This window comes from Trachinotus anak, unplaced genomic scaffold (genome assembly GCF_046630095.1).
Source record: "Trachinotus anak isolate AG129_WGS33_773 ecotype Australia unplaced genomic scaffold, CSIRO_AGI_Tana_v1 ptg000011l, whole genome shotgun sequence".
NCBI classification, from domain to species: Eukaryota; Metazoa; Chordata; class Actinopteri; order Carangiformes; family Carangidae; genus Trachinotus; species Trachinotus anak.
The window spans coordinates 17,281,213-17,305,392 of NW_027273862.1; the positions used below are offsets into that span (position 1 = coordinate 17,281,213).

General features: G+C 39.1%; 1 long non-coding RNA gene across 5 annotated transcripts in view; it reads right to left on the minus strand.

Moving 5' to 3' along the window:
* LOC139627625 (uncharacterized) overlaps positions 1-24,180 on the minus strand; it is a 186,449-nt gene that overhangs the window by 21,898 nt on the left and 140,371 nt on the right. For 2 of the 5 annotated variants that reach the window (XR_011692599.1, XR_011692597.1), the window contains exon 3: positions 2,741-2,785. The exons of the other annotated variants lie outside the window; for them this stretch is intronic. This is a non-coding gene — a long non-coding RNA (uncharacterized lncRNA). The remainder of the gene's footprint in view (positions 1-2,740; positions 2,786-24,180) is intronic. 5 annotated transcript variants of the gene reach the window in all.

Sequence of the window (24,180 nt, forward strand, 5' to 3'; positions counted from 1 at the left end):
CAATATTAAATTGTAATCATAATCAGACAAAATGAGTTATGTATAATCAATATTACAATTATGATAGTGCGCAGGACTTGTCTTTGCAATAGAGACAATAAGTGCATTCAAACAGCTGCATTGTGTATATTACAGCACAAGCTTGTGTAGATGTGTGTGTATCGATACAGGCAGCTTATTTAATGATATAACTGAAAAGTTGGTTACAATCCTAATAAATATAGCAGAGACTCTTCATTGCATGCAGTGTGTTTGCAAGAAAAACAAATACAGTTCTCAAGATATTGCGTTCACATGGCCAACATCATGCTTTGTGAGGTCACTGTGACCTTGACCTTTGACCTATAGCCACCAAAACCTAATCAGTTTGTCCTTGAGTCCGGGTTAATGTTTTTACCAAATTTGAAGAAATTCCCTCAAGCTGTTACAGAGATCTGAAATACTACATTTTTGTTTGTTTGTTTGTTTGTTTGAGGTGTGGACTAATGGCAGCAAATAACTTATGCTTGTCAACACACTGATCCACTCTCGCCTCTTCCATGTCTGGTAGAAAGCATGATATTTGTATATGATGTGATCTTCCAGATAGTTCCCGCCCTTTTAGCCAATCAAATGCTAGCATGCCTAAATCGGTTGTCTTGGAGATGACTCAAATATCGGTAAGAACAATTCTGTCCTCCCAAAATATTGGTAGGGACATGTCCCCATCGTCTACATGCAAATCTACACCCTTGGTTGGCACAAGTAATCCTACAATAAGTAGAATGACACTCTGACTAGAAGAGAGGTTTTGTAAAGCCAATTTTAGAGTAGAGTAAATTTAGTGCAAATAAATGACCAAACAAAAGGTAAGCAGAAATCAGAACGGACAATAAAGTGGTGAAGCGGATGAACTGCATGAAACGCAGACCTAGAAAATGTTTATCAATAGTAAGATTTAACTTGAGTGGATGATCCAGCAATGACAGCTTGGTTCAGAAACATTAAGAGATACATGTCCTGTCAGGTACATGGATTTCACAATTTGCGGCACAATCAAGTGCTGAAGAGTAAAAACAAAGAGAGATTAAACTCGCCAATTCAGACAGAGAAATCTGCGCTCCAATTTTGCTCTGTATGTCATACTAAATGAGTCATGGAGGAATTATTGTTGAGCAGACAAAGGCAAGGGGAGCAAGGGGAAGCCGGGGATTGGAAAATGTGAGCTGACATGCTATAGAGCAGCAAATCAAGGGAATATATCTGGGACGTGGACAGGTATCTACACACATACCTATATGCCTAACAGTGGGGAAGCATCAGGGCCTTCTAGGCCTTCAGAGCAGGCCAAACTTAATAACATTTAAATGTTATATTTAATCTCTTTAATTTAATTATATAATTTGTATTTTTATTTCATTCATTTTTTATACTTATTCCCTTCTACTTGGGATTTTAGAAGTCATTCTCTATCAAGTTTGTGTCAGAAATGAAAGGGTTACTGTTCTAAAACCATGAAAATATAGTTATCCAATCATTTTTTGTTGTCGTCTCTGAGCAGAGAAAAAGTTAGATGGCCCACTCATTAGTTAGGACTTCCAATTTGTAAGCAGCAAACTAATAAAAACAAGCATACCCAAAGTCTCCCAGCTGGAACTTGAAGAAATTGTTTTAATGTAGGAAGAAGTGAAGAAGAAGGAGTTGCCCAGCTGTCTGCAATGGACTTAACATGACAAGATTCACAACTTGGAATACTTTTATGAAAAAAACCCTTTTAAAGCTTTTGATCTGTGGACTCTTACAGACTAAAATAATACAAATAATCAAGGAATAGACAATCAGATGACTGCTTCAAAAGTAGGGAGTCACCACCATTTCATTGTCTTCCTAGGTTATGATGCTGCCAAGATAAATGTGAGTGGTTATGGGGAAGTGAAGGGAGAGTCAAGAGGTTGTGGGTGGAGGTTGGTCAATGTTGAGTTGAAGGCCTGGCCCTAATACTCACGGTTCACCACTGATACCTTAAAACTTCCGTGGATGTGAATGACCTCTTATGGTAGAGTGAACATCTGCACTTACACACCTTGTATATGTGCTGCAATCTGTCATATTATCTTTTCTCACGTCACTGTTGCACTGTCTTGATAGAGGATATCGACATTTTATAACTGCATTCTCCATTTTTGTCTTTATCACTTTAATTATATGTCAGTAACTTCTGCTGCTCATATTTTGTAAAAATCCAATTAATTTGAGTCCAGTGCTTTTCATTTGCAAAATTTTCATAAATATCTGCTTAATATGTCCAAATGCTTAAATGACACATGTTTTTACAACCACTTTGATGAGAAACTGACAACTGTAGAGCAATGTGTAAATTAGTGGTTTGTGTGTTGTTCAGCTCTCCATGCAAGCCATGGGCATAGGTGTGACGGGATGCAGATGTCTGAAGATTGACGAGGGTGGAAATCTGTATATATATAGTTGGTGGCATTAAAGCTCCATAAAAGTAGCACAATGCCCATAAAAAGCAATAGAAGAATACTATAAAAGCTAAATTAAAGACATCAGCACATTCAAAACACAAGGCTTGCAAATGAAGAAAGAAATAAATTTTGCATGTTGGAAAAGCTGTTAGGGCAGAACAAAAATAAATTTTTGTATGAAACACTGAATGAAAACTAAATCTCATGACTATTGCAACAGCATTACAGTTCACAAAACATAACATAATGTAAGGTAATATGATCTGATACAAGACCTGGTTTTGTAGTCCAACATTCAGGTGTTCTGCAGGTAGATCACTCTGTCATGGGAAGCCATGTTGGATGCAGGTTGTGGTAGAAGAAGAACACACAAAAAGGCAGAACCTATTTACTGAGTTAGCAGCAAGGCTGGACAGTCAGTGGACATCCTGCAAAGCCTGGTTATTAGCCACCTTCAACAACCTCCAAGATTTAAAGGAGTACCGGATGGTTGGCCAACATAATGGCTGCCAGCTACAATTCATATATCAGATGATGAGCAGAAACTTTTACTCTATCCTCACAGCTAGTGTAACTGTTTCATACTGTACGCAAAGTCAATCCTGCTGGTGAGCGGCAGAGGCTGTTTGAAACTTGATGTTTAACCACCTCTGGATTTACCTCTTGTTGTACAAAGTTGTGTATGAACTGTTCAGGAGGCCATTTCAATCCAACCAAGTGCCTTTGCACATCAAACATAGTTCAAGAGCAAAGCCCTTTAGCTATTGCAGACCTCTTGGCCAGATGGCATATATTTTTATGTATTCACACTGGTGACAGCCATGGCCTGAGGTGTTTTCGGGTCATCTCTGTCTGCCTCTGCCTGTCCGTCCATACATCTGGCTGTCCCATTCTCTTGAACACAAGGGAATTTCTACAAATTTGGCACAAACATTCAACTGGACTTGACTAAATATTGGTGGGCAAAGGTCAAAGGTTATGGTCATGGTGACCTCACAAAACACAGATTTGGCCTCTTGAATGTGATAGCTCAAGAACGACTTGAGCAAATCTTCTTCAATTTTGGCTCAAAGATCACTTGGACTCAGAGATAAACTCATTAGATTTTGGTGGACAAAGGTCACAGGTCAATGTGTGAGTTCACGTTCTTGTAAATGCAATTTCTCAGTAACACCTTGAGAGATTTCTTCACATTTGGTACAAACGTTCACCTGGATTCAAGAATGAACTGGGAAGATTTTGGTGGTCAAAGGTCGAAAGTCAAGGTCACTGTGACCTTACAAATCACCTTTTTGGCCATAACTCACAAATTCATACACTAATAATGGCACAATTCAACACAAATGTAAGATAAAATGATGAAGCGCTGACATTTTATATCGAAAAGGTCAAAGGTCAACTTCACTGTAATATAATATTCCGCAAAAATACTTCTGGCCATTATTCAAAGCTTTATCTCAAGAAGAGGAGATAGTGACCATGTTTCCTGCAACTTGGTTGGTTTGTGGAGGCCTACAACCGCAAGGCGGTAATTCTAGTTCCTTAGGAAGTTACTGGGCAGCAACAAGCCTCTTTCCATTTCCAGGGTGTGTCACTTCTGTGATTATATATATAGCATGGAGTTAATGGCTGGCTCTTTCATCCTACTTCTGCTGCATATTTCCTCTTTACATTCACTTTCAATGTTTAATTAAGTTCAAGGTCTGAATTCAGATGTTAATAGTGAATCATACTCTTCATAATTATCAGAACTAGCTTTTATCCCTTTCATGTCCAAAACTATGCGTGTTTTGTAACAGCAGCTGCACAGAGCTCTGCTCCCCAGCACAAACTCAACAAGGCCTGACAAAGCTTCAGGCTTAAATCGGGCTTGATTATTTTCAAATGTAATTTATTAGAGATTTCTCTCCTATTTTCTCTGACTGTACCACTATTCTGCGTCCATTTTTTACATGTGAAGAAATTCGATATGCAAATGCCCTTTGGGAAGAGGGAAAGACAGAGTGTAGCCAATATGATAGTAAGCAACAGTTAATAGTCACTCATGAAATGAAACAAAAAAACTGTATCGCTTCAGGTCTTGGTTTGACTTCAGCTCTTAAATTTGGCAATACCAGTAAAGTTTAGTCAGTTTGGGGTCTTAAAGATGCAGGTATGAGGCAAGTTTGGATCTTGATTTTTTCAAAATTCTCAAACTCAACCCCCAATATTCAATAACTTGTAAGTTATTTATGACAAATTTCAGCATTCAAGTCAAACATGATTTTCATTATACACACATTATATTCATTTTACTCTCTGAGATGCACAAATGAGTTTTAGTGATAATCATAAGCAGACCCATTAGAACAGTGCACATGTAGATATACGCACGTGTACCACAAACACACACACACACACACGGATTTGTGCAACTCAAAGAGATATTAATGTATTTTCAAGAGTGAATATAATCATCAAAACAAGCTCTCTCTTCCTCTCCTGCCTGTGACTGTAGCAATAAAAAGCATTACATATGACTCACATGATGTGAGGCTCCTTTTTCTAATAAATTCCCGGAAGAAGGAGACAGACTCTGTCATCTTCATTAGAAGATGACAGCTTTTCTCCATCAAAAAGATCATCCTAAGGATGTGTAAGTACTTTGAATCAGACACTGTATTTGCTGAACAATGAAAATACTCAAGGCTGTGTACAATCTTCACTGAGGCCTCATTTTCTATTGTGCAGATTGGCTTTAGCAACAAGGTCCAATAACTTCAGGGACCTGACTGGTGCATACTGTGATACTCATCCTCTCCTCTTTTATCAACTTTTTTCTTCATTATTTTCACTTAACTACTGACAGTTTAGAGGCCACAGATTTTTCCCTTACCCTTGACTGTTCAGTGTATAACAGAGTATTAGAGGGACAACCTATGAGCTCAACAACATAGAATTAATGTAATATCCCTTAGATAAAAGGTGTGTGAGGTCTATGACCTACACCTTAGCTTCTCTCCATTAGATATCCCTTTGCCCTTCACTCTGTTGTCTTTCATTCGCAGGCTTTTGTTGATTAACCATAATGAGGTGACTTACTATAGACCCCGGGCCGGCCCCCTCCTTTAGTGAGGTGGTACAGATAAAAAACTCCATCCAGGCAGCCGTCATAGGGGGTCAGTACAAATCAGATGCAGGGGCTTTCTTGTGTCTGGCAGCCGACACTTTCAAATGTTAATGGATGGGGGCGAACAAAGTTGAAGTGGGTCTGAAAATGCTAATTGTCCCTAATTCATGTAAATAGGTTTCTTAATGGAGGAATTAAGCATTTTAAATATGCAATTGGAGGCAATCAGTCCTTTCATTTGGAGGGGTGGCACAGGTGTAGTGGATTGAAATTCATCTTTCACACAGGGTGGCTCATTTGTCATTTGGCTGTGTTCAGGCATGGATGACGGGGACTGGAAGACAGGTCCTTCTGCACCGTTATGTACAGATATCGGGGAGTGAAACACGCTGCAAAACCTATAATTGTGTTCTTGTTGTCGACCATATCAAGATAGAGCGAAAAGCAATTAACGCAGACGCCGATCAACACTGGTAAATAAGGCCAGTGCAAAAATATAGTTTATTCCCAACCACTTAAAGAAGCAATACACTTAGACATTTATATTTCTATAGAGATTTATTTATATTTTTTATCTGTACTAAATATTAAATGTATTTATACTCTTATAATAGACAAAGGCAATATATGTAGTGTCATGTTTGGATTAAAAAAAAGAGCGTAGCACACAACAAAGGATGGAGGCCTACCTACCTACACATCACAGGCAGAGGAGCAGCAGAGTAGACAGCTCTGACTTATTATTCTGATCATCTCAAACAGACAATAAACCAGGAGGTCATGTTTCAGCATGTAATAACATGGTGTAGCAGCAGGACCAGAGACAGAGGGAAACTCTCACACATCTCTTAAGGGTTATGAATCAAATGGGCAATGCTTTGTCTCAGAAAATGACTTATTAGTCAATATAAAGGGGGATACTGTGTCTTTGAGGTGTAAATAGCCGTGGCTCTGTAGAGAAGTGGAGGCAGCTCTGGTTAATGAACGAGACAAGAAAAACCTTGTTTAAAAGGACAAAGCAGATCACAAGATTTCAAACCCATTAGCTGCTACTCACAGAGAATGATAACAATGATAAAGGATGGTAGGGCCTTTTGATTTCGAAGTAGCAAACTGTGTTGTCTTGGGAAAAAATCTTTTCCTGGAGGAGAATCAAAGAGCAGTTCATTTTCACACTGACCTTCAGGGCTCAAGGCGGCCAGACAAGGGCACAAACAGATTGAGAATTAATTGGAGCAATTAACATTTTGTGATTATAAGGACTTCAGATCAATACCCTATGCAAATAGCGGTATTGATGTGCAGCAGAAACCTTGTTAATTGTGTTTGGCGAACAAACAGGCCCCTGTGTTACTATTCCATAATGGAACAGGAGGCATAGACAGGTTCAAACTGCTGACCACTTTAAATGCATGAGGACACCCGGCAGTTTCACTCTCCTCCATCCTACCAGTCCACCCCTTCACCCTCCACTCTGCTCAAGACTCTTCAGGAAAGTTGCAGAGTCTGATGACCTAAGTTGCTTTTAAGTTTGCTTTTAGTGGCTCTTTGAAGAGGCTCTTAAAGGCGGGATGAAGATTCTTCAGCGTTTCTGTGATCACCATGCTCATGTCAAGCTGCAGCAGATTACACAAATGGCCTTCTGCCTCCTTTTTTTTTTTTTTTTTTTTTTTACAGTATTTAACAGTGGGAATGGGCATGTGAGGAATAATAGAAACACTCTGTGCTGACAGCCATTGAAATGAATTAGTTTCAGCTTTATTGCTATGGACTGGATTTTCCACTCTCGTTATTAAACTGCGTTAAAAATGCACTTTCATTTCAGATAAGTACCAGTAATCCTGTTTGCGGACCACAGCAGATGAAGTTAAATATAATTTAAGCAGAAACGGAAACGGGTGGAACAATGTAATCACTGAAAGTGAGATTGAAGTGATGCTATTCTTATCATTATTATTATTTTCATTACTGTTGGTTTGGAAAGACACTAGTGGTGGTAGCAGCAACAGCAAGCAGAAGGTGAGAAAAGATGAGGAAAAAAAACACCCATCCAATAACTATCAGAGCCAGTAAATCCCTGCTCAGTACTGCCTGTCTCACTTTTTCTTTCTGTGACAATTGGCTTGCAGATTGTTGCAGGGCTTACATCCTGTGGCCTTGAGGAAACACACAGAGCTGGCAACGTTCAAAAAGCACGAAGCTACTGTTAATTAGCTGAGTTTACAGGCCAAAGGAACAGTTAGCAGGGTCTTTTATGTGCTGTACTTCCTGCTGTGGCTGTGGTGTTGGTGTAATGATTCTGTGCTTGATGTAGGCATACCTGTTTTTAACATTTGCTACAGGATGTAGCATAAAAGGTAAAGACCCTGGTGTGAACAAAGCAGAGCTGTGATAGAAAATGCCTTTTTTTCTACCCTGCATTCATTTGATATATTGATTTTACCAAATTGAAATGATAGATATTATAATAACTCTGTAGCCCCATTTCACCATAATTTAAAATGAGGTTCTCAGGAGTAAGATTACAGGTTATATAATAAAAAGTATAACAATTGCCATCGTATTAGCCATTTGTTAGTGTGCTAATTACAGTTAATTCTTTTCAATTTTGGGCTGTGCTCCTTTAGGCATTAGCCTTAATCTCCCTGGTGATGAAGTTGGTGTATTAAATAGAAAGCACTAGAGGGAGGGAACAGTGGACATGGAATTAAACCATCATACTTAAAACCGTGTTTAACAAACACTACCACTTATTGGGCTATTTAATAATGACTTGAAACTAATATGTAAAATGTATTTGTGACGTAAGACCTCATCATCTCTAATTACATAAATAAATATAGTGCTAAAGTGATTATTTCCAGCTTGAGGCTTTGATGCCTAAAGAGATATTTTATGCAAAAATAATGATTGGTTAAATAAGTGTCTTGTACTGTATGTCTAAAATTTAAAGTTTAATTCTAAAAGACCCACAAATATCCAAAAGACACACAATTTATTTCCTATTGGAAATCGAAGTGTAATTAATATGGATACTGGACTCATTGCTATGGCTGTGTGGTTTTATAAAATCCATTCAGTTTCTGCCTGATGAACTTCCTTATACACTGGATCAATTAATGTCAATGGTCAAGAATGTAAAAATCAAGATTCAATAGAGCTGCAAATACATGAGGAGGAAGATCAATCCACAAGTAAACATCAGTGAAAAAGGACTGAAGTGGTGGAGGTGGAAGCTGAAGCTGGTTCAACAGTAAAATAAACAATGCTGAGAGGATGAAGGTGATTGTGGTGATGATGACATTGATTCTATCTATTACTGCGCCTGTTATAAAATTGACTGTATCACTGCTGCAGAAATGAAGAAGCAGATTATTCTACCTAAGTCATCAACATATAGAAGATACATAATGTTGACATTTGAACCATTTCCCAAACACTGTAATAGAGACAAAAATAATGCAGATAGTAAATCATAAAACCAGCAGTCAAAATGCCTATCTACGGTCAGGCTGTGGAGAGCAGGTGAAAAATACACAATAGTATTGCATTTTTAGACGTGGTTCAAAAAGACCTTGTCAAGATTGATGTTCCTCCTGTAGCTATGGTTAATAGTAAGGCAACACTCCTGAAATTAGAATCCACTTCTTTCTAAATGCACCACCTGCGAATCGAGGGCATCTGAGAAAAAAATGGAAGGGTGCATGTCATTTCTATAGGTTTTCTAAGACACAGGGAAAGGAGAACAGCCAATCTGTGAGGTGTAATGGATATGTCAAGAATTGCTAAATCATAGGTGTCTGAGGCAGATAGACAACTAACCCAAACATAATGTCATTCTGGAGGCAGAAAAGGAGGCAAATGCAAGAAAGAGGAGAGGGGGAAACAACAGGAGTGGATAAAGTATTGCATTTAAATTTGGGGATGCAAAAAATTAGAAAAATATTAACTGTTTATTTTCTTGTGTACTGTTCTTTATTATTACCTAGTTGGCATCTCTGTCTGGGTGCATTATGGAAATGAAGTAATGCTACTTTGCTTAACAATAACACACTGACTTTGAATCCTCTTACTTAAGGTTTGATTGCTTCTTGACGGTGGTTTTAAATGAATTGTGTGGAGGAGTGATAAAGAGCTTATTGCCAGGAATAAAAGCCCAGAGCAATGAAGAAAAGCTACACATGGAGTGGCTAGGCGATACAGGCTATTACGGTGAGGGAATGGTGTCCTTGACTGCCAGGACGGCTTAGAATTTTATTTCATCTTGTTTTGCTGGCTGCTGACAATGATGCGTGACTCTGGCACTGGAGGAAGAGGGCAAAGCATGAGAGCCATTTTAGATCTCATTTACATATAGTGTGTCTATAACAGCCATGTCTGGATGTGTGTACATGTGCAGATGAAAATATGAAGTGCATGTTTCAGTATATATACATTCAGGTGCAATTGTAGCATTAAAGCGTTTGAAAAGTTTGCGTTTTTAATGCTTTACACAGTGATATTTGGGGTAAAGATACTATGCTTATCATTCTCCTTGTGTTGCGTGTGTTTGTGAATACACACTGGCTCTGACCTCTATCACTCACATGCGCTGAAGCCCCCAAACCTCATGTAAATTCTGACAATGGAAGACCCTGGGACTCTGGGAATTGTTGTTTATCAGCCCAGTGAAAAGAACGGTTGAGCTGTAATGGCCCTCCAGTGGGTTCAGTATGCAAACTTTTCTGTGCAGCAGCAGTTTGAGGCCTCCCCTCTGAGCTGCACATCTCTGTTATTTTGGTTGGTTGCTTGTTTTGGGTGGGACAAGTTCATTTGGAGGTTACCACTGCTTTTGTCAAGGTGAGTCTGTGCTTCCGTTGCTGGCTCAAATGAGACAGCAAGGTCTCCACAGAAAAGTTCATCTCTCCTCAGAGTCAAAGATACTTTTTATAAAAGGCACAATTTTCAATAATTTTGTTGTAATAAAACTAAAGGTTACACTGAGTGTAATTAGCTGCTTTTTACCAGGACATAACTCCTACGTCCCTCAGTTAGCCTGCTGCTGCTGCTGCTATAATGGGTCCTTGATTTATATAAATACTCCACAGCATATGTGCTAATTATAAACAGTGCTTTTTACAGTGCAACCTGAACCCTTACAAACTACTGCAGTTATTTAATTATTTGCTAGGAAGTATTGTAATGTAATGTTCAGTTACTACTGTGTGCAGTAAGCTAGTTAGCCTGGCATGCAGTGTATAGTAGAGCAGACAAACACACTGTTAATCCATTTCTTACACTTTTGCTGTTTTGAGAAGTACTTACATGTCAAGTATCACTCTTATAAAAGGCTTGCTGTACCTACTTCAAGTTACTAAGCCACGATTAGACAATCACTAATTGGGGGAGGGGATAAGTAAGCAGTCAATTACACAAGTCCCGAGTGATCATATAGGTTGTTTGTCCCTACCCTCTGATCAACTAACCATCTCCAAAAAAAGTGCCTCTACAGTGGTGGTGTACCAGGTCATCGTAGTCATGGTCACAGTTCTAAACATGGTTAAGCATACGGACAGTCACAGTTTAGTTAAGTTTGGGCACAAAAACTACTTGGTTAGGTTACAAAAAGATCTTGATTTGGGTTAAAATAGGTCTGAGGACCTTTGTTGTTATGGTGATAATAATAAAAACATAGTTAAGGTTGTGGCACAGTCAGGTTAAGAGAAACAATTGATTATTGGTTAAGTCCTGTATATTGTTGACCCATTCATCCACCTCAGCGAGAAAGTCTATGTAAGGAGAAGGGTGTGGGAGTTAGGGGATGTTGGAGTTATGTCCTGGTAAAAAGCAGCTAATTACACTCAGTGTAACATTTGTTTTTATGACAACAAAATTATTGAGAAATGTGCATTTTGTTGTTGCATAAAAAATATCTTTAAAGTCTTTAAAAGTTACAACTTTGGAGGCTGAATGGACTCTGAGGAGAGATTAACTTTTCTTGCTTTTCTTGTAAAATCTGCTGCCTCATTTGAACCCGCAACGAAAGCACTGATTCACCTTGTCAAAAGCAGTGATTACCTCCACATGAACTGGTCACGTTTTATTCCGCGTCAAACAACTTTTTCTTTTGCTTCAGTCACAATTACTACAGCCACTAGATATCACCTCAAAATAATAATGTATCTATGGGTCGTTAAAAGCTGCTTGCACAGATGACCTATAGTGTCTTTAACCAAACACTTTTGTCTAAAACAACTTACATTAGGTGCATTTAAAATGAAATGCTCCAAAAAATACATGCAGCAGATCAACACAAGTCTACAACTATTTGTTGGGAAGCTTCTGTTTAATATTTGAGCTAACATTAAAGTTAAAATTAATATTAAACTGATTTAAAAGTAATAGACAGAAAATCCTTCAATTAAGCTGTTGATTAACTGGTACAACTGAAGCTAAAAAATAAAAAACACTATATAGATAATCAGACATGCAGTGATGAAGAAAATCTTACAGAAAAACATGGTTTATTCTAAGCAGCAAACTCCAAGCGCCGACTTCTTGACTTTGTGAGTCAGGCATGCCAAAAGCTGTTACTCTTTAAATAAAGTATATGTCCAGTAATTATCTCATATGATGCTGCGTGTTTTCAGGCATACAGAAAATAATGATCATGTGCCACAAAGTGCTTGAAAAATTACTGGGGTGAAACCTCTCCCTCTGATAGGTTTAGGCATTTCAGACACCCTTTTCCAAAGAGATTTGGTCAGAGCTTTTCCTCCACTTAAACACAGAAACACTGAGGATCAATTTGTGGGATTAGCGGACACTGCTGAGATAAAGTTGGTGCTGAAGAGGCCCACATGACTATCCTCCCCCCTAGTGTCTCACTCAAGTCCTCTTAGCTCCATTCCTGGCCACAGACTAAGCCCATCCAAACCCCAAATGCAATCACACCCCCAGCTCAGTCCAGCCCCTCAGAATCATCTCCAACAACACCAGCCTTAACTATAGCTCTGTCCCCGATCTGCAGCCCTCCCTGCATCATCTCCTCCCAGAACTTTATTTAATGAGTGAAGTTTTGTGGTGGGTGTTCAGGGGTCTCATGCCAGGCCTGGAGCAACAGAGGAGGAGCTTTCATAAACCATGGGCGAACAAATGGGATTTAACACACAAGAGGCTCTGATGGCCTATTAATTCTGCTCTGGCTGGCATCCAAAATGAGCCCAGCCTCTCTCCTAATTCATGGCTAATTTCTATCAGAGGTATCAGGAGACTTTTTTTCCTCTGTGCAGGATGCATCCACATAACTTTAATGGATTCATTCAAGGGCTACGGCACGCAGACATTGATTAGATTGCCTCTGAGGCCCCGCTGCTGGTCGCTTGACATAGGCAGCAAATGAAATGTGACCTCTGGTAAAAGGCCTGAACCAGCCATCCCCAGTCTAATCCATTAGCTCAGAACCTTTCCCAATCCCATTTAATTAATGAAGTGATTTGAAAAAGGGTGAACATTTACCAATCCCTGGAACTGGAAAATAGTGGGCACATAAAATAACTGAAACAACAAGAGCAACAAGAACAGCAACAGCCTCAGTCAATTAAAAAAAAAAAAAAACCTACACAAAATAAAAGCATGAGAGTTGGGTTGCCGAGTAATTGTTTGCAATGAGATGGAATATTATTCCAGCCCTGAGACAAGATGATCCAACCACAAAACACATACAGATGTGAGGTAATGAGTTGGGTTAAGGAAAATTGCCTTTCTTTGGCTGGATTGCTTAAATATTTGTCAGCAAGAGAAAAAGTCAATTTATTCAAATTCATCAAAGCCAAACAGTGACAGCAGGGGAGGGGGGAGTTAATCAGTGAAATGTAAAACATAAGAGAGGAAAATATTTTCCACTTTCGTCTGTAGAAAGAATTTGCCAGTATGTTCATCTTGGCTGTGCAGCTGTGATCCACACTCATCAGCACCACCTCAAATCTGCTTTCTGGAATTCACATTTTGTACAGTCGTTCTCCTTTTAACAAAGATCCCTTTCTGTGCACAAACTTTTTATTCAAACAACAGGAAACAGAGCTGGAGCACAGTATTTCTCAATGTCAAAAGAAAGACAAGCACCAGATCTCTGTTGCTGCATATGTTACATTACTTATTTTTCTAATTGAATTCATTTATTTATCTTCTATTAATAATTTATGATGCAACACACAGTGGTATGCAAATGAACAATTTAAATTTAATGAGTTTTTAATGACCAAACAAATAATTAGTTCAGCCCGGTGTGGTGTGCATGTAATTTGAGAAGGAATGAATTTGAGAGCTTTGTTCAATGTTTGAGTACAGACAGGCTAATTTACTTATAGAGCAGCTTATGCAGCAAAAGAACTGTGTGGTACATACAAAAGCATTGCAAAGTCATTACCTCAAGATCATTAGGAAGTCTCCAAAAGGCTAGTTGTGGACATGTAATGCTAAAGAAATAATGTGAGTCATTATATTCCACACAATCATAGCAAATAGCAAAATAGAGGCACATGCTCAGAATATAACTCACTCGCTGACAAAGGAAAAATCCACTGTGGATATCCTAAATATTCTAACTATTCCCATTGGTGTGGGAGAAAAAGGCAGAGGGCTACATGCCACTGGAGCCAAATGGCATTTGATAATGGCTTTTTTCTGCAAACCCAAAAGACATTGTTAAGATTTACATTTTCAAATATATGCTGACCTTTTTCCCTCCTCTCCCTTGTTCGCTTGTCATCAGCACTGTAATTGAATCAATATATTTCCTGATCAGCCCAGAGATTGAATAAGGTCACAGGAAGCCATGTGTGGACATTAAAAATCATTATTCTACTCAAATTGAGCAGAGATGGCATACACCATTCAGGGTTCAAAATGAAATTATATTAGAGTCTATTACACTTTTACAATTATAGAGACGTTCCAATATTACAACGGAAATGAAGTCATAATAAAAAGCCCAGGGGTGTATTACAAAGAAATGACCCAACTATTTTTTTCCCCACTTTCGCACTGTTATGGAATTGATGAAGAGAACTTGGTGACATTACATTCACTGATAAGTGACCTTATTCATGAAAAATAGACGAGTCTGTTTCAGTTGCTCCATTTCCTTATTTCAAATTTGCTGTGGAGCCGTTTTCCACCTGCAAGACCTCAAGTCAGTAACAGTGTGTGCAGATTTACATTTCCGCACCGACACTTTCCAGGACAAGTGGTACTAATGTAGCTGCTAAAGCAGTTACTGCTTTAATTGCATTTAAGCACACATTTATTTTAATTATTCATTTATTTTTCTGGGATATGGGATTTTGCTTAATGCACATGTCTGACTAGCAAAAATGGCTAATTAAATAGCCCAGTAGTGTTGTGCAATTGGAAGACAAAGTTTCAATCCTTTTAATCCAATGCTCCAGAAAAAAAAGTGGAAAAATTAAATTACACCCCACTATTAACTGAGAGTTTTCAGTCTAAACTCTTGCAAATTATGTCTAACTATCAAATTAGATAAAACCCCCTTTTTAATTGGCTTACTCACTGAAATGAATAACATTTATCAGCGATCAACTTATCAACCCCAAACGAAATAAGAATGAGCAGGACAAGAAAAAAAACTTTCCTTCCGGCTTTACAGTTATTCTTCTGGTCCACTTTCCCATAGTTTACACATTTAAAGATATAGTTTACACGTTCAGAGATTAGGCTCAGCGTTTCTCAAATTAGACAGTTATGTGGCGCCACACATAAAGTGGTGACCTGTGATTTGTCTGTAGTGTCACGTCAATCTGCAGGGGAAGAGGTTCACTTCTTCAGTTGTTATACTTCTGTTTCACTTAAGGCGCAGCCCCTCTGGTCAATTAGGCGTGATGGTCACAATGTCTGCAGAGCTCTAACAGTGTGCTCCTTAAAGCCTGCCAAATGACGGTGAGCAGGGAAACCCGGTCGCCTGGAAACGACGCCGGCTCCCACAGTCATCATCATCATTGCTGGATGTAAATAGCCTTTCATCTCAGGTGGAACAGAGCCATTGAGTGAGCACATCTACATTGCCCTGTTTAAACTCTGCATACAGAGGGATGAACGGTAATGAAAGGACCATTTACACCGTATTTTCCTCCTCTCCAGATTTTTTGAATATAAAACCTCAGAGTGGAACGTTTATGAAATACATAATGACAATCTAAATCAGTGGGCGGCTTCAATCTACAAGGATTAGTGGGCTTGATGTAGTTCAAAACGTGAAGGCATACTTGTCGCCTTATTACTGTAAGAGCTTCAGAAGTCCTCCCTGAAGGAGTGAGGGAGGGAGGGGGAACACTCAACTATGCCACAGATCTCTGGCAGCAAATTAGGGACTGTGTTATCTGTTCAGTATGGAAAAAAGAGGCTGCGAGATACTTGGCCTGTCACATTTTTCAGGTAGAGGAAAATAACTCTGTGGTGGATTTTTACTTTAATGATATGCCCAGAATATTACTGCCTCAACACAGCCAAGCAACTCTGCAGACAAGGAGTGATATGACTGTGTAAGCTGTACACTGGTATGTTTGATACAGACACTTGTGTTCATTAGAGGTCTGCAGTCTGTGGGTTCTTATAAACATCTCTATCGTTTGCTAACACTCAGCAGTGACAAAACTAAAGGCATTAAAGTAATAACCCAGGTCATGTAGAGCGCCAAAGCCCTTTGTGAGGAGTCAAAAATCATAGATAATAAAGTAATTACAGAAATGAAAGAGGACTGGAAAACTGCAAATGTTGACATTGTTGGAGATGAGAAATTTGACTCATACTGCTTGATGTTGGACACATTTAGATACAAAAACATGGTCCATTAACATGGTTAATGGACAGGTTTCCAAGCAAATACATAAACATAACCAACAAGTTTTTTGTGGCATAAACTGCAAATTAATTAAAGTGATTTCATTTGGGCAAAAAATGTTCAGTGTCTTCAGAGAGAAATCTCTCTCTCAGTAGTCTTTAAAAAGGTGATAGCATCTAGTGGCTAATCAGAGCCCTGGATTTTCAGAAAATATGGGATAGTTTTAAAACTGATGAGGAAATAATACCTGTTTTAAGTTTAAGGCAGCTCAAACTGTCACTCTGCAATTAAAACGAGATCCTGAGAGACAGATCACAAGAAGTGTTTCCTCATGGATGAGGTGGAAAAGTTGGGGTATTGATAAAAATCTAAATGTGACGAAGTGCAATGTGTAACAGACTTAGTGAATAAATCCTGATATAGGTGAAACATGCAACATAAACTTCTCCTGAAGCCTCTGCTCCACAGAGAGATGAAAAACTGTGGCACACAAAAACATTAGACGTATGGAGAGCGATGAGGCGACTCAAATTAATACATGAAACAAACCTACCACATCACATTTTCATATTGTTTCATTCATTTGAGGTTTGAATGGTACTCTTTTAATCACACAAATCATTGCACCACCCTCTGCCACCAACTCTCTAATTTGATGAACTCATAATATTTGCCTAACAGCGGTTTTCCAATTTTCCGGAAATTTGTTTAGAATTTGTAGCAATGACTGATTTGACAAATGATTGCAATAATATTGCAGATATTGGCAGAATATCTAGCTTTAGCCTTCTATCAATTACAAGCATATTGATCAGTTTTTTTGTGCGTCCCATGTGTTGTAACTTAGTTCTGTACACCTTGGTATCATTTCTAATTGCTCATGTGTTGAGGGTGACTGTGTTTATTCATTTGCTGTGTTTATTATAAAATGTGTTGTCAAATTATGAAATATTTTCTTAATTTGCTTGAGCTTTGTATATTTTCTTGTGCTTTCTTGGGTCATAACTGCATTGGACTTCTTAGCCACCACACACCACCTCTACCCATTACCACTACCTCATCACCTACTGAAGCACAGCAATCTCGCTCACGCAATAACCACAACAGCCATGCAATAATAATTCAAATATCATAATAAAAACAGTCTGCTTTAAAAGATGGATGATCATGATGGGCAGAGTACTTCAGTCTCGCCCAATGAATATCTCTGTATATGAATAAATCAACACACTGTATGCGCACGTTGATACTCAGCAGTCATGTTGGTGTACGAAGATTAGGATGAAATAAATAATGAAAAATAAATGGGTAGAACCTATCATTGAAGGGTATGGGGGATTTGTGTAACTGACTCATGACTGAAAGAAGTTATGATTACACCCCTTGAAATAAATGCACAGATGAACAGACAGTCATACATGCACATAAACTCACATGCAATCTCAAGTTCACATAAGGTGCTTTAGCTGTCGTGCTCTGCAGCCTGATTGTCTCCTTCCTCAGCCAAACTGGCTGGCTCGCACTGTCACCCTGGTTTTTTGGAGGCCCGATGGTGATGAATGTCTTTTCCTTTTTGTGAAGTCCCCTGTACTGCTACAGCATGCCAGGCAGAATGAAAAACAGATTAAAGAGGCAGGAAACCGACACAGAGGATGTTTGGCTGTTGGCTATTGAGTTATCAGCCCTTTTCACACCTAATGAAACAACTTTCAGCACTGCAGCTTATTAAATATCCCCCAGTCACTGGGCAGAGCTGCAGAGTTGCCTGGCCCTGAGAGTGCTACATTAGATTTTAATTAAAAACAAACAAATTACCCAGAGCTCCACGCATCCAGGAAATTTAACTCCATCCAAATAGGACCCAACTTTTAACTGTGGAACGATTCCTGCGAGGAGGTTTACAGGTACTCTCTTAAAAACACCTTTATGCTGAGAGGAGAGTTAATACATCAAAAGACTTTTATAGATCAAAAAAACATGCAAATGGCATTAAGATAAGATGGCGAGGAGACTAGGTCCAAACATCAACACATGCACCCTGTGAGCCCAGGAAATCATCACTGGCTGATTTGTTGTTTAATAATCAATCTAATCTCTGTAACCTTCACCGTGGACACTTCAGTGCATCCACAGTGATTCTGAAAATCATACTGAAAAGAGGTTAATAATGATTTCAGTACCCTTTGTTCTTGCAGAATTTGAATAGAATTTAATCTAAAAGCTAAATATGCCCTTTCAGGTGTAAATCCTTCTATGAGATGTCAATCTTTTTCTCTGGAGATCCATCTTTAAAATAGAAATATAATCAGCTCATTATTGTCTGTCTGTGTTTATAATGATGTTTTAAAAAAAAATCTATTCATCACTTCATCACTTGGTTCAACAGATTCTCCACGTGTGAGTCAAATCGTATCATTACTTAGATTTTTTTTCTGCCTCCAGCCTCACCAAAGCGAGGCTCACACATCGGGCTTTAAAGGACGTCGTCTCTCCTCATAGCAGGGCAGTGTTTGTTTTAGCAGTGGACAGTGAACAGATGTGAAAAAAGATTCAGCTCATTATTGAAATACAGATATGAGCCAGTGTATGAACAAGTGCATTAACATTTTTTCTTTGTCACTGCTTTGCAACAGGAGACAAATGAAGACAGAGTGGAGGCGAGGAATTGGCTGCAAGGCTGAAGGGCATCTGTCCCAGGCAGCTAAACCAATGTGGACTGCTTCTTCTTCTCTAGGCCTTTTCCTCCCAACATCGCTCCTTTTCTCCCTCCGGATTTCTGGTGTCCTCCAGCTGTACACATAGCAGGCTTGTTCGTTTCATTTGGATTTGACCCCTGCTTACCTTACTTCCGAGTGGGCTTCATTAAATGTCTTTCTGGCTCTTTCAGGGCCTTCTCTCTCTCTCTGAGACACTCACTAAGTGGGAGAATTGTAACAAAAGGAAAGCCTCCAATGGGCAATTCTCAGTGGAGAGGGTGACCCCAACTTTAGGGAGAAAAAGAACCTGAGAATAATAGCAAATGAAGCCAAGGGCTGCGTTAATGGGCAGACATAGCACATAAAGTGAGAGAGACATAGAGTTCCTGGTGCTGCTTTAACTGACAGACATGTATATTAATACTCAGCACTTTTTTTTATCGAAGTGGGAGAAATATGAATATTCATCCTCATTTATATTTCAAGGCATTTCCATTCCTGCGGGGGCCTTGGTAGGTTTTGACCAATTTCCATCCCCATTACGGAAATGACAGCTCTCACTCTCGGGCCCTGACAGAGGTCTGCCCAATGCACAGGAGGTCCTACGAGGAGGGAGCCTGCGCCCGTTCCCAGCTGTCCACAAACACTCATTAACAGAGGAAAATATCCAACGGAATCTCTGTGAGAATTTTTAATCACACAAAGGCCCTGCTAATTAGGCAGCTGATGGGGCATGGAGAGCACAAGGACGAATTCTTTAAACAAAGGACTAGAAACTTTAGGAGCCTTAATTACTCGGGCAAAGAGTTCATTCCAGAATGGCAGAGCACATCATTCCACTAATGAGACCAAGTGGCAGCACATATTAGTGAGAAATAATGTGGAAAGTTCAATTATATTGTGCTTTTGGAGCCTTTTCCCTCTTTCCCTCCCTGCTACTTATGCACACACATAAGACAAAGCTTGGGCCAGTGCAGGAAGGAGGCAGGGGCGGAGGACACGTAATCACTGGCACCAGCACTCCGTTCTTCACGTGTATCTTGGCAGGCTTGATCATCTTAATTGCCCATTAGAATGTTCTTCTGTTTGAAAATGAATATCATTATGGCACCCAGTTCTGGCCTCTGCTGGAGAAAGACTTGCTGCAATTTCACCATTCAATACAGCATGTGTCTGGAATTCCAAACACACAATTGGCTACCATTTTGCAGTAACTAAACCCTTAGAAATGCTATGAATTAAAAGGGCAAAGGTGGAGTTAATTACCAGAGAGGTAAGATTAACTATTTTTTTCTTGCTACATGGACAAATATTCTTAAAGAACATGGTGTATGTGGCCCTGTGGTTGTTGCTAGTTTTGTTGTGAATTCAGGCCAGTGTCACCACATGGACTAAGTCTTCAAGAACAAGAGACTAAAGAGAATAAGAATCACTTTCTATTGGTTTGCCAGACTTAATGCGCTGCCTCTCATAACAGGTCTGCTCATGCTGATACTTAAACAGCAGAGTCTTTTGGTGAAACATGCAAACCATGCTGCTTTCGCGGATTTAGTTCCGTTTCAGTGCAGTTAGAGCAAAAAAATCGCTCCAAAGTTTTCAAGTCTTCAGATGACATTATTATCACCATTGCACAGTGAGGGTGTGGAAACAAAGTTATGCTCACTTGTATTCAGCTAATAGCATTAGCCACAATCTTTAACTTTGTTTCACACAGTGTATGGGTAAATAATTGTGAATGACAATCAAATAATGTGCAACTGAAAGGGTAATGTATGCGCATTCTCACCTGTGTAAAAGATTGTATTAAAAATCCTAATGCCCACATCAGGAGGTGCCTACATAGCAATTACAGCGAGCAGGAAGTAAATTTCCCGTGAAATAAAACAGCTAATGGGGAAAGGAGGGCGGCAGGCAGCACTCCTTATTGCCTGCTAAGCTGGAACAAGGAGAGGAGGCAGGCAGAGCTCAAAGTCCACAACTGGCCTGGTTTTAACCACAGTGGAGCCAAATACATCATATGGGCCATCGGAAATGGGGCAGTTAAATATGTTTGCCCTCAAGATGATGTCACTTCCCCACATATACTTTATGTCCACATGCTACCACTATGAGATCTTTTTTTTCCCTGTATTCACTATAGCTTCTCTGTTAAACTGAAAAGACTCTGCGATGCATTGTTTTCATTGTTTTTTTTTTCTTCAATTTAAAATTATTTATTTATATATTTTTTTGCACTATTTTCCCATTGACATTAGGTATCTTTAGACGGAGCCTTATGTTCTGCTGATAATCAATTTAAAAGCCCAAACTAAATAAAAATGCTCCATAGAAACACTGCAATCAGAATAAACAGGTACAAACCGAAATTTCAATCAGTTGCAGGGGGGGTAGTACTTTTCATATCCCAATCAAAAGAAAACTGTAGCATTATAAACATCGAACCAAGCAGATAGATTAGCTATTGAGGAAGACGAATGCATGATATATTCATCACTTTTGCTCATGTCACACTACTGTCCTCACCTGTAATCTTCCATCAGTACTGCTGGGCAAGATACATGGTAAGAGCAGTGAGCTACGCGAACAGTTACTCTACATGAAATGAAGCTTCACCAAGCTGAAGCTACCCCCAGAGAAATATAGCTAAACTACACCAACATGGCAAAAGTAGATAACTACATCAGAAGAAGAAAAATATGTAGTTCAATTTCTTGATGATTGTTACACTACCTGTTTCAAAACAGATTTGGCAAAAAAAAAAGAAAAAAAAAAAAAAAACAACAACAAAAAAACTAAACCAAAAAAACAAACAAGCCAAACAAACATGTTGCAAACGTGTTGCAAGTGTTTTAATGTTCATCTACGTGTGTGTTTCTCCCTGTCCTCAGTATCACAGGTTCCCTCTGCAATCTTTCCATCAAGTAAACTCAAGTTTGTGTGTCTGTGTTCCCCAGTTATTGGCATCCCTTTACTCCCCTGTCATCAGCCCAAGGATTGGTAGGTGATTTCACCGTCATGCAGAAGTGCTTCTGTGGCAATATATACATCCGTGTATGGACGTATATGTGTACTGATCCTTTTATTTTAGATCGCAGCACGAAGATCTGCTGTGCATGAGCCTCAGAAATGCTTGAAACGCTTTGATACTGAAAAGCAATTTGATTCAGGAAACAGTGACGTTACCACTACACTACTAAGAAATGTAGTTAAACTATTCATGTAACAACACTACTGCCCAACACCGTCAATCAGAATGAAAAAAGCGCATGCATGTAAACACAGCTTTTGAGAGAAAGTAGAAAAATGGCAAATGACCGAACGTCCTGCGCCAGACTCTGACACACGATATTATGAGTATTACACACATCAACTGAGAGTCAACAACAGCTGTCACAGTCATTGGTATTCCATCAACAACAAACACCAGATCCACTCAACTTACAGCTCCTATAAATAATGGATCATATGACACGATCACATTTATATGTCCTTCATTGAAACAAACCCACACAACTGTGTTGTTCCTCTATGGAGCTTTATATTGAGTTTTAACTTAACTTTTAACTGTTTTGGTTTTCTGGCCTTTACGTGGCGTTGTCTGTCAACGCTGCTCATCATGAGCAGCTTCCTTACTGCTTTCCACACGCATCTCGCTCGCCGTCATGCTAGCAGTCGCGTTGTCGCTCGCTGTAATGCTGACAGTCGCGTTGTTGCTCATGTTTTCAGCCACAGTATGCAGCTGCTTTTACTGTACGCCACCTACTCAGCACCAAACAGCAGACAGACACAGTAAGGGCACTCAGGTTTTTTGCAGAGACAAAAATAGACCTGAAAGTGGGGTGATTATTGGACATATATTTGACAGGTGGCCAGAAACGCAACTTTAAAAATAATGGTAATGTTGATTAATATGTACTGGATGTCTTATGTAACAGGTTTGCCAACTTCTTACTTTAATAATATGCTAGCATTGTGTTTACAGCTTGTTTATTGCAGGTTTAAAAAAGATTCTCCTAAGGCACACATTTTTAAATAAACTGAAGTATCCTTTTATATATTTGACATAAACAAAAAAGTTTAATAAACTAATTTTGGACAGCAATCACTCACCCTTAATAGTGTACTTCAACAATTAACATTCATAAAGTCAGACAATTCCAACAGACTGAAAAGAGAGTGGTCAAGATCAATATCGCAGATGCCAAAATAGCCTGACATTTAGTTCCTAGTAACACTGAATCTTACAATTACCATGATGCATGTTGATCGTGTCTGTCAGCTTTTGATCTGTTCCTGAATACTCCTCAGATGAGTAAAAACTCACTTGAGTAATCTTCTCAAACTCGAGAAAACTCCCGTGGAGCCACAAAAGACACTATAAAGCTGCTCATAAATTGATTTGTTACATGTTAAATTTGTGGAGTGTCACTTTAAAATAGGAACATAGTATAACATGAGTCTTTTATAACTAATTTTTGTGTGCTGCTGTTATATGTTTGTGAGCTGAATCCCTAGAAAAACAACCATGTACCTCTTTTACTCAGGTAGCTGAGTGGGTTAAATGCACATGAGCCCCATTATAAAAACAAATTTGAAAATCAAGAGGATGTTGACCGTGTGCTCTCCTCCTCACTGCCTGCAGACAGCCTAACCCACAGAGAATAGCCTGACCAGAGAAGACCCACCAGTGAGGCAACCTATTGATTTTTTTTCTCCCCATGTTGTCTACACCAGAGTTGTTTTGTTTCTTTTTGCCCGTTGCCCCTGTTTTATTTACAGGCAGTGGGATCAATAGACACTTCCTCACTTGCTTGTTTCCAGCTTTATGAAAACACATCTTTCAGCCTTTTAAGCACACTGGCAGATCTACATCATTTCTCCAGTGGTTCAAATAATTTGAGTTAAAATGACTGACAAGTGTAATTGTGCAAGAAGGTGACTGTATAGAACGAGATGAAATACTGCAGCAATGAAGTGAACTTTTAATATGTATGTTTGTTGAGCATTTTTCTGAGCTGTCACGAACTTTGAAAAACATCTCCTGAATATTGGCCTTTGCTGCCGTCAGTTCTT